General features: G+C 41.5%; 1 protein-coding gene across 3 annotated transcripts in view; it reads right to left on the bottom strand.

Moving 5' to 3' along the window:
* The window catches only part of MYH7B (myosin heavy chain 7B), an 86,576-nt gene extending 73,567 nt beyond the window's left edge, over positions 1 to 13,009 (bottom strand). Inside the window, exons 1-2 of one of the 3 annotated variants that reach the window (XM_074212084.1) lie at positions 12,875 to 13,006; positions 11,818 to 11,886 (exon numbers count right to left, since the gene is read on the bottom strand). The gene's annotated coding sequence lies outside the window, so the exon portion shown is untranslated. Of the gene's footprint in view, positions 1 to 11,817; positions 11,887 to 11,960; positions 12,116 to 12,874 lie in introns of those variants that run through there. The other 2 variants (XM_074212085.1, XM_074212088.1) reach the window with 2 other exon arrangements.
* Between the last annotated feature and the right edge of the window lie 133 nt (positions 13,010 to 13,142).

Below are 13,142 nucleotides of genomic sequence, written 5' to 3' on the forward strand. Positions count from 1 at the left end.
CATTAAGGGATGCCCCCACACTAGGGTCTCTTCTGCTAAGGAAGTGTAAAACTGATGAACTGCTTGATTTTTGGAGTTCTGAGCTTCAGATGGCCATGCTGTGGAATGTCTTCAGTAAGTAAAGCATCAATGTGGGGAAGGAGAGGGATGAGGACATCAGGTTGGAAATAGAGTAGATCAAAGCTCCTATGCTGGTCAGTGCTGGGGCAGAGCTTGCAAGTAGCTGCATTTCCAACCTAGGCAAGATAGACTTTAAAAAAAAAAAAAGAGTGTTGGGATACCTAGGTGATGCAGTGTATTTATTGATAGAGCACTGCGCCTATAGTCATAAAGAATTCAAATCTGTAAATGGGTCCTGGACAAATCACTTAACTAATGTCTGCCTGTTTCTTCATTTATAAAAAGGGCATAATAAAAGTACCTACTTTCCCAGGTTGCTGTGAATATCAAATGAGATAACATATAGTAAGCTCTATTTAAATGATGCTGCTGTTGTCATGGAATAGATTCCATAGTTTGAACTGGATGCTCTCTGGGGTCCCTTCTACGTTGGAGATTATAATGGAGCTTTTATATTTTCTTGTTATTATAGTATATCCTTGCTGAGAATATTATATGCAATTTTGTATTCCTATTTCTCTATGCACCTGCCAGTAAAGAAATTGCTCTTCGTATAGATCTGCCCTGCTGTTGGGCCAAATTATCTACAAAACTTTTTTATTTTAATTGGGCCTAGATAAATGATTTAACTGATATTTGTTGCTGTTCAGTCTATTGATCATATCCAACTTTTCATGGCTCCATTTGGGATTTTCTTGGCAAAGATACTGGAATGATCTGCCATTTCTTTCTCCAGCTCATTTTACAGAGAAGAAAACTGAGGCAAACAGGGTTAAGTGATATGCCCCCAGGGGCATAGCTAGTTGAACTCATATCTTCCTGACTATAGGTCCAGCACTCTATCCACTGCACCACCTTGCTGCCCTTTGATATTGAGAGCTCTGAATCAAGAAATACTTTTGACCAATGAAGATCTGTCTGTCTGACCTCTAAGCAAATAATATAATCTTTCAGCATCCCAGGCAAATTTCCAAGACTGATAAAACATTGAACAACATTTAAGATAACTATTTCTATAACATTTTAAAATTTACAGAGTACTTCGCTCAGAACAACCTTTTTTTATTTATTCTCATTTTGTACAAATGTTTTTATACATTAATAAAATATTCTTAAGAGTAAACAAAATATCCCTCCCCCAAAAAATATAGACTCACTTGAGCGATAAAGTAAAGGGGAGAGAAAAAAATTAAAATTAAAATAAAAAAAATAATAGTAATAATTGTAGGTATGGCCAGGTGGTGCAGTGGACGAAGCACCAGCCCTGGAGCCAGAAGCACCCAAGCCCAGATCCAGCCCCATACACCCAACAATAACCCACCTGTGTGACCCCATGCAAGATACCCCAACCCCATTGCTCTGCAAAAACCAAAAAAAGAAAAAAAGACCAAAATAAAATGAAATAGTAATAATAGTAGGGGCGGCCGGGTGGTGGTCAAGAGCACTGGCCCTTGAGCCAGAAGCACCCGGGTCCAAATCCGGCCTTAGACACCCAACAATCACCCAGTTATGTGGCCCCAGGCAGGCCACCCAGCCCCATTTGCCCTGCACCCCCCCCCAATAATAATAATAATAAAAAATGTGCTTCAGTCTGTGTTTCCTCCCCACCAACTCTGTCATGAGTGGATCACATACTTTAGGATAAGTCCATCACAAAAGTTACTTCCATATTTTTCCACCATTGCCATTGCTGATCGTAACTCCCTCTCTTCGTACTTCTCCACTATCATGTACTATATTTTCTCTCTCCTTTCACTCTGACTCTGCTGTAGGGTAGCTGAGTGGCACAGCAGACAGATCCCTGGCCCTGGCCCATAGCACCCCTTGGGCCCAGCATCCACCTGGCCCTATGGTCCTGGGCAGGCCTTCCAATCCCAGCCCCTTGCAAGAAGTAAAAAAGAAAATGTGTTATATCTGATCACTCTCCCCCCATGGTCCATCCTCTCCTCCATCACTCACATCCCCTCTTCACCCTGTCCCCCCCCCTCCTTCTTACTCCAGATGTCTATACCCCATTGAGTATATATGCTGTTTCCTCCCCTAGCCACCTCTGATTAGAGTGAAGATTCCCTCATTCCCCCTTGCCTTCTCCTCTCCCATATCATTGCAATAGCTCATTGTAATAAAGAAAAACCTTATATGAAATATCTTGGCCTATTCCCCCTCTCCTTTTTCTTTCTCCCATTACATTTCCCTTTTTTCTATCGACTCCATTTTTACACCATATTATATCTTCAAATTCAGCTTTCTCCTGTGCTTCATCTATAAAAGCTCCCTCTACCTGCTCTCTTAAATGAGAAGATTCATATGAGTATTATCGGTGTCATTTTTCTATGCAGGAATACATGCAGTTCATCATCATTAAGTCCCTCATATTTTCCCCTTCTCCTCCAATCTCTATGCTTCACCTGAGTCCTGTATTTGAAGATCAAACCTTCTGTTCAGCTCTGGCCATTCCAACAGGAACATTTGAAATTCCCCTGGTTCACTGAAAGTCCATCTTTTTCCCTGGAAGAGGACATTCAGCCTTGCTGGGTAGTTCATTCTTGGCTGCATTCTAAGCTCTTTTGCCTTCCAGTATATTATATTCCAAACCCTATGAGCTTTTAATGTAGTGGCTGCTAAGTCCTGTGTGATCCTGATTGCAGCTCCACAGTATTTGAATTGTGTCCTTCTGGCTGCTTGTAATATTTTCTCTTTGACTTGGGAGTTCTGGAACTTGGCTATAATATTCCCGGGGGTTGGTTTTTTTGGATCTCTTTCTCAGGAAGATTGGTGGATTCTCTCCCTTTCTATTTTGACCTCTGCTTCTAGAATATCAGGGCAATTTTCCTGTAAATTCTTTGAAAATGATGTCAAGGCTCTTTTCCTGATCATGACTTTCAGATATTCCAATAATTTTTAAATTATTTTTCCTAAATATGTTTTCCATATCAGTTGTCTTTTCAATGAGATGTTTCACATTTTCTTCTAATTTTTCATTCTTTTGGTTTTGAAGTATTGAGTCCCGATTTCTCATAAAATCAGCAATTTCCCTGAGTTCTATTCTTTGTCTGAAGGATTTGTTTTCCTCAGAGAACTTTCTTATCTCTTTTTCCATCTGGCCAATTCGGCTTTTTAAAGCATTCTTTTCCTCAATAACTTTTTGAACTGTTTTATCCATTTGACCTAAGCTGGGTTTTAGCATGCTATTTTCTTCAGCATTTTTTTGAATCTCCTTGACTAAGCTGCTGACTTCATTTTCATGTTTTTCCTACATCTCTCTCATTTCTTTTCCCAATTTTTCTTCTATCTCCCTCACTTGATCTTTTTTTTTTTTTAGGTTTTTGCAAGGCAAATGGGGTTAAGTGGCTTACCCAAGGCCAAACAGCTAGGTAATTATTAAGTGTCTGAGACCAGATTTGAACCCAGGTACTCCTGACTCCAAGGCCGGTGCTTTATCCACTACACCACCTAGCCACCCCCCCCACTTGATTTTCAAAGTCTTTTTTGAGCTCTGTCATAGCCTGAGCCCAATTTATGTTTTTCTTGGAGTCTTTAGATGTAGGAGCTTGGACTTCCTCATCTTCAGATTGAATGTTTTGATCCTTCTTAGGCTCATAGACAAAGTATTTCTCAATGGTGTTCCTCTTTTTTTTTTCTGTTTACTCATTTTTCCAGCCTGAGCCTGGTTTTGGGGTGCTTCCTGAGCTTTTGGGACACCCCACAAGGATCTCAGTGTGTGAGGCTCTGTCCTGGTCTGTGAATGATCATAAGTGCCCCCCTCTGCCACAGGGCTGAGATGTGGGGGGCCCAGTTCTATGGGGTGCCTAGACTGTGATCAAGATCTGAATGTGGTCAGAACCTCAGAGTCCTGTTAGGGACAGAGGACAGAGCTCTGCAGTCTCTGCTCCCTCCCTTGGCTCAGTACTCATGCTCTGGTGGCTCCTGCTTACCACCTTCTGCTTCCTGTTCCTGGATCTGGGCTGCTGTGGCCACGCTGCTCCTTGCTGTGTGCCCTGAGGGCTGGGCTTCACGCGCTCATGCTAGCTCTGGCAGAGGTTCCCTGCCCCCCTCCATTCCCCCAAGTTGTGCCGAGTGCTCCCCAGGTTGTAGGTCAGGAAACTCCCCTGTTGCTGTGAGCTGAAGCTCCCAGAGCCCTGGGGCTGCCTCTGGGAGGCTAAAGTTCTTTGCTCTGGTGGGCCGCCCCTCCAACCCTGGGGAGCAGAGCCTTTCCACTCTTTTCCAGGTTACCTTGAGTTGGAGAACTGCTTCACTGGGTCCCTCTGTGGGTTCTGTCTCTCGAAAATTTAGTTAGAGTCCTTAGCTTACAAGTTTTAAGAGAGAGCACCTAAGATACGATCCTTTCATTGCCATCTTGGCTCCACCCCCCATAACAATCTTGAGTTAGTATTATATTCCCATTTTCCAGTTAAGGAAACCAAGGCTCAAAGAGGTTGGATGTATAAAGTAGCCTTAAAGAACAGAACCAAGATGGTAGAGTAAAGGCATAGACTCACCTGAGCTCTCCTCCAAACCCCTCCAAATTCTTTAAATAGATTGGTCAAATTCTAGAGAGGTAGAATGGAGTGAAACAACTTTCCAGTCCAAGACAATTTAGGTCAGTAGGAAAGGTCTGTTGCACTAAGGTGAGAGAGGATAGTAGTCTAGCATAGACTAGGCCCCAGCCAGGGTGGAGTAGGTGTTAGGGTATCACACAGCAATAACAGTTTCCAGATCCCCCCTCAATTAGTAAGGGGATTAGACAATGGGTCAGTAGGAGATTTAGAGGGATCTCTTTGCTTACACCAGGGCAGGACTCTGCTGCATTACCTATACTTAGATCTGTATCATTAAGAGCACTAGTACAACAGAACCTGTAGCCACAAGGGAGCAGGGACCCTGGTCATGCCTCCAGAGTTGAAAAGAATGCTTGTGGTCACAGGAGAGTAGTAAACATACCTTCCCCTAGAAGAGCCAAAAACTTAAAAGTCCTCAGAATTACCCCTGAAAACAGCTGCACAAAAACCTGAAGCTTGGGACAGTGCCTCCATTTCGCAGCTTCTACATTAGAGGACTTGGAGTATGGTATTCTGGAAACACAGGGGTACAATTACAACCAAGAATCACCTGAGTATAATTCTTGGGGGGGGGGAATATATATTCAAAGAAATAGAGGACTTTCAAGCATTCTTGATGAAAAGATCAGAGCTGAATAAAAAAATTTCAAATTCAAGATGCAAAAAAAAAAGTAAATAGAAAAGAGAAATCATAAGGGATTTGATAAAAATCAAACTGTGTATATTCCTACATGGGAAAATATAACTCCTAAAAACTTTATTAGGGCAGTAAGAAGGAATAAATATACATACTCTCTCTCTCTCCTCTCTCTCTCTCTCTCTCTCTCTCTCTCTCAGAGAGACAGAGAAAGCAGAGGCATGAGTTGTTGAATGTGATGGTAGACTTTAAAAAAAATTTAGAGGGCGGCTAGGTGGTGCAGTGGATAGAGCACTGGCCCTGGAGTCAGGAGTACCTGAGTTCAAATCTGGCCTCAGACACTTAATAATTACCTAGCTGTGTGGCTTTGGGCAAGCCACTTAACCCCATTTGCCTTGCAAAAACCTAAAAAAAAAATTTAGGGTGGAGAAAGAATATACTAGGAGAAGGAGAAAGGGAAATGTAGAATGCGATAAAAAAGGACTTGAAAGAAATTTTACAATGGAAGCGAATGGAGGAAGTGGGGAGGTAGCACATAAACTTAACTCTCACCCGGATCAAATCAAAGAATATATACATTCAGCTGGTTGTAGAAATTTAATCTTGCAGGAAAGGAAAAGAAGGGAATAAGAGAAGGGAAGCTGATAAAAGGGAAGGCAATTTGCAGGGGGTAAAAGGAGAGTAGGATAAATGGGGAAAGGATGGAGAGGAATACATGGTTGATAATCAGTACTGTGAAAAAAAATTTAGTTAATCTATTTATTCTCAAACATACTATTCTATTTATTTCTCAAACATATAGAAAACTGAAATATAGACTATAGAAATAAGAACCATTCCTCAATTGATAAATGATCAAAGATATGAACAGGCAGTTTTCAGTCAAAGCTATAGTCATATGAAAGAAAAATGCTCTAAATCAATACTAATACGAAAAATGCAAGCTATAAGAACTCTGAGCTATGACCTCACACCTGTTGGATTGGCTAATATGTCAGAAAAAGGAAAATGACAAATGTTGTAAGGGATGTGAGGAAATTAAAACACTAATGTACTGCTGGTAAAGTTTGAACTGATTCAACCATTTTGGAGAGCAATTTGGAACTATGGCTAAAGGTCTATAAAACCATACATACCCTTTAACCAACTCTACTAGATCTGTATCCCAAAGCCTCAGAAACTGGGGTTAAAATGGCCAGGATCTGAACAATTTACTCACGTGTTTCCCTGAAAAGATTGACCCATCATGAGTGACTTGCTTCCCCTGAGCCACAATCTTCCCCACCCCCACCCCCACATTGGGCAGGGGGAGGAGAGTGGGGAAGACTGCCAGGCTTTTGTACCCAGGTTGAAAGATTTTGAACACCTTTGTAACCAACACCATCTGTGTTTTGTACTTTTTTGTTGCCTTCCCCCCAATAATTATGTATGGGGATACCTCTCAATTTACAAAAGGATACCCCAAATATGGTTAGTCTTGGATCAAGGTATTTGATATGAGTCCCAAATCTTTCAAAACCATACTCCCACTAATTTCCCTTTACTCTGTACCAGAGGACAAGATTAGTTCAAAGACATTTAATGACACTGCAAGAAAAGTAGCTGATTTTGACATCACTCACCCACTTAATATGCACAGGGAAGTGACACCCAGAGGATATGCAAATATCACTTTGTAGTAGGTGTCTGATTAGAGGTTGCCTTTTATGCACAATCACATAAATTAAAAATCCAGCCTAGGGATTAGAATGAGCTCAGAGTACACTGTCTGAGTCATTTAGGTCTTTCTTCAGTGGTTATGTGTGGGCTTTTTGCTTTATAGGAGAATGACAACTTGAACAAACTCAAGCAGAAGAAAAAATAATTTAAAGAGATAGACCTGCTCTCCCCCATAAATGAATTTTGAGAGAGAGCAAATACTAAGACTGTTACTCATATGCTCCCATTGCAATGAAAAAAAAAACATTTCCTCCTAGATTCTGCCTATTGTTTGTAAATCACCTCGATCTTAAAGTCACTATTAAAATAGTTCAATTAGATGTGTAAAAGCAAGGTAATGACAAGAAACATTAGACAACTATATCATGGGATACAGTAACCAGGAACTTCCCTCTCAGACAACATAATCCATTTCCACTCTCCTAAATTGTAAAAACAGCCTCAAAATGTCAAATCTTCCCCCCCTTCTTTATTTTTAAATTTTCTTCCCCAGCTACATACAAAAACAAGTTTTAGCATTAACTTCTCAAACCTTGAAATCCAATTCACTCCCTCCCTCTCACCCCCTCCCCCTCATTGAGAAAAGCAAGTTAGTGTAGGTTAAAAATGTGTAACCATGATAAGCATTACAATAATCATATCGTAAAGGTAAACAAACCCCCCTCCCCCCACACACACAAAGAGAAACTTCAAAAATAAAGTGGGGAAGAAAAACGCTCTGTCTTTGGGATGGATAGCATTCTTTATAAGTCCTTCAGTGTTCTCTTGGGTTACAGCATTGCTGAGAAAAGGTAGGTCTTTCACAGTGGATCACTTTGCAATACTGCTGTTACTTTGTATGATACATTTCCCATTGTATCTGCTTGTGTAAGTTTTTTCTACTGAGAGCATCCTGGAAATTGTTTCCCATAACAAAACAACAATAATGTTAGTCCTTCATTCTCAAAGAAGATCATGACATCAGGGAAGTGATGCTATGACAAGCACATGAATTAGATTTGAGTGAGGGGGTCTGAACTAAGCCAATGGCCTCACTTTTTCCTCCAGAGTCATCTGGGTCCAGTGGTCAGATATGGATCAGGACAACTGGAGATGACCCTGAATGTGAGGTAATTAAGGTTAAGTGACTTGCCCAAAGTCACACAGCTAGGAAGAGTCAAGTGTCTGGGATTCAAATTCCCATCCTCTGACTCCAAGGCCAGTGCTCTATTCACTGTGCCACCTAGCTGCCCTTGATAACAGAAAAGCATTTCATCTCAATCACATACCACAATTTGTTCAGCGATTCCCCAGGGCATCCCCTCAATCCCTAGCTCCTGCCACCAGAAGAGAGCTGCTATAAATATCCCTATGGCACTGCTAGGCCAATGGGTAGGTATAGTTTTATAGCCCTTTGGGTATAGTTCCAGATTGCTCTACAGAATTGTTTAATCATTTCACAACTCCTCCAACAGTGCATCAGTGTCTCAATTTCCCTACATTCATTCCAACATTTGTTTTTTCTCCTTCTGTACTATTAATCAATCCAATAAGAAATGTTCTAACCCACATATCTCCTATCAATAGAGAAATAAGATATTTAATATATATATTTAAATAGAGTGTATTGATAACTTCATCTGAAAACTTTTTTATCTCTTGATCATTTATTAATTGGGGAATGGCTTGTATCTTTTATAAATTTGACTCAGTTCTCTATGTTTGAGAAATGAGATCTTTATCAGAGAAACTTGTTTCAATATATTTTTTCCCCACACTGATATTGCAAGCTTTCCTCCCCACACATTCTATTTCCCCCACCCCCTTTTATTCTATTCTCTCCTCTTTCACCCTCCTCAAAACTGTTACATTTGACTACCCTTTCCCATGATCTTCCCTCCCTTCTATCACCTATATCCCCCATCCCCCACCCCCCACTCCAATCCCCTTTCTCCCATCCTTTTCCTCTCTTATTTTCTTCTAGGATAAGATAATTTCTATGCCCAGTTGAGTGTGTTTGTGTAATTCCCTCTCTGAGCCAATTCTGATGAGAGTAAGGCTCACTCCCCTTCATCTTCTCCCCTTCCACTTCACTGCAAAAGCTTTTTCTTGCCTCTTTTATGTGAAATAACTTACCCCATTCTACCTCTCCTTTCCCTTCCTTCCAATACATTTCTGTCTTCCCCATTAATTCTTTTTAATATATCATACCTCCAAATTCAATTTCTTCCTGTGCCTTGTCTAAATGCGCTTCTTCTAACTGTCCTAATAAATGAGATGGTTCAGGGGGCAGCTAGGTGGCACAGTGGATAGAGCACTAGTCCTGGAATCAGGAGGACCTGAGTTCAAATTCAGCCTCAGACACTTAATATTACCTAGCTGTGTGACCTTGGGCAAGTCACTTAACCCTGTTGCCTTGCCAAAAAAAAAAAAGCCAAATTTGACAGTCCATAGGAGTTATTTGTATAATCTTCCTATGTAGGAAGCAGTTCAATATCATTTAAGTCCTTCATGCTTTGCCCTTTCTGTCTGTTCTCATTATGCTTCACCTGAGTCCTATACTTGAAGATCAAACTTTCTGTTCCTCTCTGGTCATTTAATCAGTAAAGTATGAAAGTCTCCTGTTTCATTGAATGTCCATCCTTTCCCTTGAAAGAATATGTTCAGTTTTGCTGGGTAGTTGATTCTTCATTCATCATAGTCCAAGCCCTATGATTCCTTAATGCAGAAGCTGCTAAATTTTGTAGTTCCACAATATCTGAATTGTTTCTTTCTGACTGCTTGCAATATTTTCTCTTTGACTTGGGAGTTCTAAAATTTGGCAATAATATTTCTGGCAGTTTTCATTTTGGGATCTCTTTTAGATGATTGGTGAAGTCTTTCAATTTCTATTTTACCCTTTGCTTCCTGGAGAATTTCTTGAAAAAATGACATCAAGGCTCTTTTTTCTTGGTCATGACTTTCAGGTAGTCCAATAATTTTTAAATTACCTCTCCTGAATCTGTTTTATAAGTCAGTTGTTTTTTCCTAATGAGATATTTCACATTTTCTTCTAGTTTTTCATTCTTTTGATTTTGTTTTATTGTTTCTTGATTTCCACACAAAGATGTTTTCTTCAGTAAATTTCTGTATCTCCTTCACCAAGTTGCTGAGTTGGTTTTCATGATTTTCCCACAAGGCTTTCATTTCTCTTCCTAATTTTTCCTCTACTCCCTTATTTAATTTTCAAAATCTTTTTTGAGGTCTTCTATAGCCTAAGATCAATTCATATTTTTCTTGGAGGCTTTGAATGCAGAAACTTTAATTTTGTTATTTTCTTCCTCCATAGGACCAAAGTAATTGTCTATGGCAGAATTTTTTTTCTTCTGTTGTTTGCTCATTATCCCATCCTATGACTTGATTTGAACTCTTTATTAAATGGGGCTCTGCTTTCAGGGTAGAGGACAGAGTGTCCCAAGCTTCTGAAGGTTTTTGCAGCTGTTCTCAGGGAACAGGAACACCAGGAACCTGCAAATTCTTAATTCCTCCAGGATCTTATGAGAGGTTATGACTGTTCTCCTAGACTAGGCTCTGGTCTGTGGATGACCACAAGTACTCCTTTCTGCCCTTGAATGGTGAGAAGAGTCATTGCTCTGCTGCAGGCAGTCAACTCTGTTGTGCTTCTGTACCTTTTCCTGAGACTGGGGTCCCAGACTGCAACTCAGATCTGAGTATGGGTGAAGTAACAGAGTCCTGCCTCAGAGACAGCAGAGACCTCTGCAATCTCTCTGACCCCCTTACCACCTTGGACTGAGCACTGTAGAAGCAGCTGCTAGGTGGCTCCCCATATCTGTTCCTGGTCCCCAGTGGCCAGGTCTGTGCTGAGGCCTATGCTGACCTGGGCTCCACTCTCACTCTGGACTGAGTCTTCCTGCTGACCTTCAGTTATCCTTGGTAATCTCTGGATTGAGATGTCTGGAAACTGCCACCACTTCCACTGACCCAGGCACCCTGTGGTCTGTTCCTGGATGACTGGAGCTGGTTTGCTCTGGTGCAGCCTGGGCTGTACCTGCAGGCCCTTTGTAACACGGGTGTAACAGATGCTTCCCATGAATCTTCCAAGTGTTTTTAGGCTTCCTCACTCTGTCTTTTTTGTGGGTTCTACCACTCTTTCTACCACTCTAGAATTTGGTTAGAATCATTAAAGGTATTTGGAGTGGTTTGGGAGAAAGTCAGCAGGAGTCCCTGCCTTTACTCTGCCATCTTGACTCCACTCCCTTCAGTGTCAAATCTTTTAATAAATTTCCCATCTCACACTATGACACTGAGCACACTGGGATTGGAAGGTACTGCAAAGGCTTTGGTGAACCTATTAGTAAAGGTCACATGAGAAAACCAAGAAGCCCAATCCCTGACTCCATGGTCACAGTGGCTTCTAAGTTCTGTACTCTGGCTCAAGAGAGGAAGAATAACTGGAATACCAGCCCTGGAAAGGAGTGCTTCTTAAATACTTTATAGACTAATAATGCTACAGGGAGCCACTTGTCAAAAATCTAATACAGATAAATCAGGGAGGGAGCGAAGGCAGACATAGCTGTGTGGAAACCTTGGCCACCATTTTGTTTTCTTCCCTTTTTTCATGATTCTCAAACCATTTCTAATGTCTAATGTCACATCTGTAGTCAAATGAATTTGGGTCATGTTGACATCAAAGCCAACTGTAAAGTGTCTTGGTACAGGCAGTCTCTGTGGAAACACTGTACCTCAACAAACACATTACGTATTTGAAGAACTGTAAAAATGTAAGCTATGAGTTACACTTACTATTTTTGGAATCCAAGTCCCTTGTGGGTCAGTTCCAAGACTTTTTCTTACTCTGGCATGCCACAATGCCTAGCATAGAGAAGGCACCAATTAAATACTTGATCAATGAAATTGCAAAATAAAATAATCTTACTAAAACATACCTTGCAAGCAACATGAGCTTCTTTTATGTCAGCTAATTTCTGTATGATTTAAAGTAGTATCTGTGTCTTCTTTTAGAAGTTCCAAAACAATTTGGAGAATTCATGCAAAATCAATCTGGGCCTCCACACCTACTTTCATTTCAAACTTTCCCCCAGTGTGGTTCCTTTGCCTGTTCTTTCCTTCCCACCCTTTTTTCACCCCAACTTCATTCCATTTATTCAATATCTAGCGAAAGATATATTACCTGTTTTGTTTTTGTTTTTTTTGGAAAGTTCTAATGGGAGTTGGGGAGGTACAAAGATGACCTTGGGCACTGTCCTAGCAAGATTTACAGTCTAATCTCGCTATCTCTTATGCTTTATGCTTCTTCCTTAAGGATTTGATTTCTCTCTCATCACACTCAATTTGGATCAATGTCTACTATGGAAACAATGTAAGGACTGGCAGATTGCCTTCTGGGGGGGGTGGGCAGTGGGAAGTAAGATTAGGGGGAAAATTGTAAAACTCTAAATAAAATCTTTTAAAAAAAAGATTTGACAGTCTAGTAGGGAATACGTAACATGTTTCTGAACAATTAGAATGTAAGAGAAGATGCCATAAACAGAGGCGGCGTGGGCAATGAACGGAAAGAATAGTATTTGGACAAGTCCAGCCTTGACATTTACTAATGGAGTGAAAGTCATGACCTCTTTGGGCTTCAGTCACCTCATCTGTGAAAATGAGGAGTTAAAATTACTTCTAAGATGCCATCCAACTCTAAATATCTGATCCTGAATGTGGAAAACGGTTTCCTGTTCTGAGAAGGGAAGGCCTGGGGGGGCAAGGCCTCTCGGGCCCTTCTGTCTGTGGTGGGGGGGCTCCCCCAGCCCTGACCTGCTGCACTAGTTCTGGGAAGATTTTGTGAAAGCCTTACTTCATGATTTCGGAATCCTGGCCCATCGGTGAGGACCCCCCACCCGCTCACTTTACAAGCAAGGAGAACGGAAGGCCTGCTCAGGGTAAGGGGCGGGGCGGCATTTGAACCCGCGTCCTTGGGGCACCGCATCCCGCTTCCTGGGTCAAATTCCCGGGGAGGACTCCTCCTCTGCCAGGGTGGGGCTCCCGAGCGGCTGGCGCGCATGCGCGCCCAGAGGCCTCCGCCCGCGGCTCGGCCCACCAACCCCGACCTTTCCCCTTCCGGC

The sequence above is a fragment of the Macrotis lagotis genome, chromosome 1, assembly GCF_037893015.1.
Source record: "Macrotis lagotis isolate mMagLag1 chromosome 1, bilby.v1.9.chrom.fasta, whole genome shotgun sequence".
Lineage (NCBI taxonomy): Eukaryota > Metazoa > Chordata > Mammalia > Peramelemorphia > Peramelidae > Macrotis > Macrotis lagotis.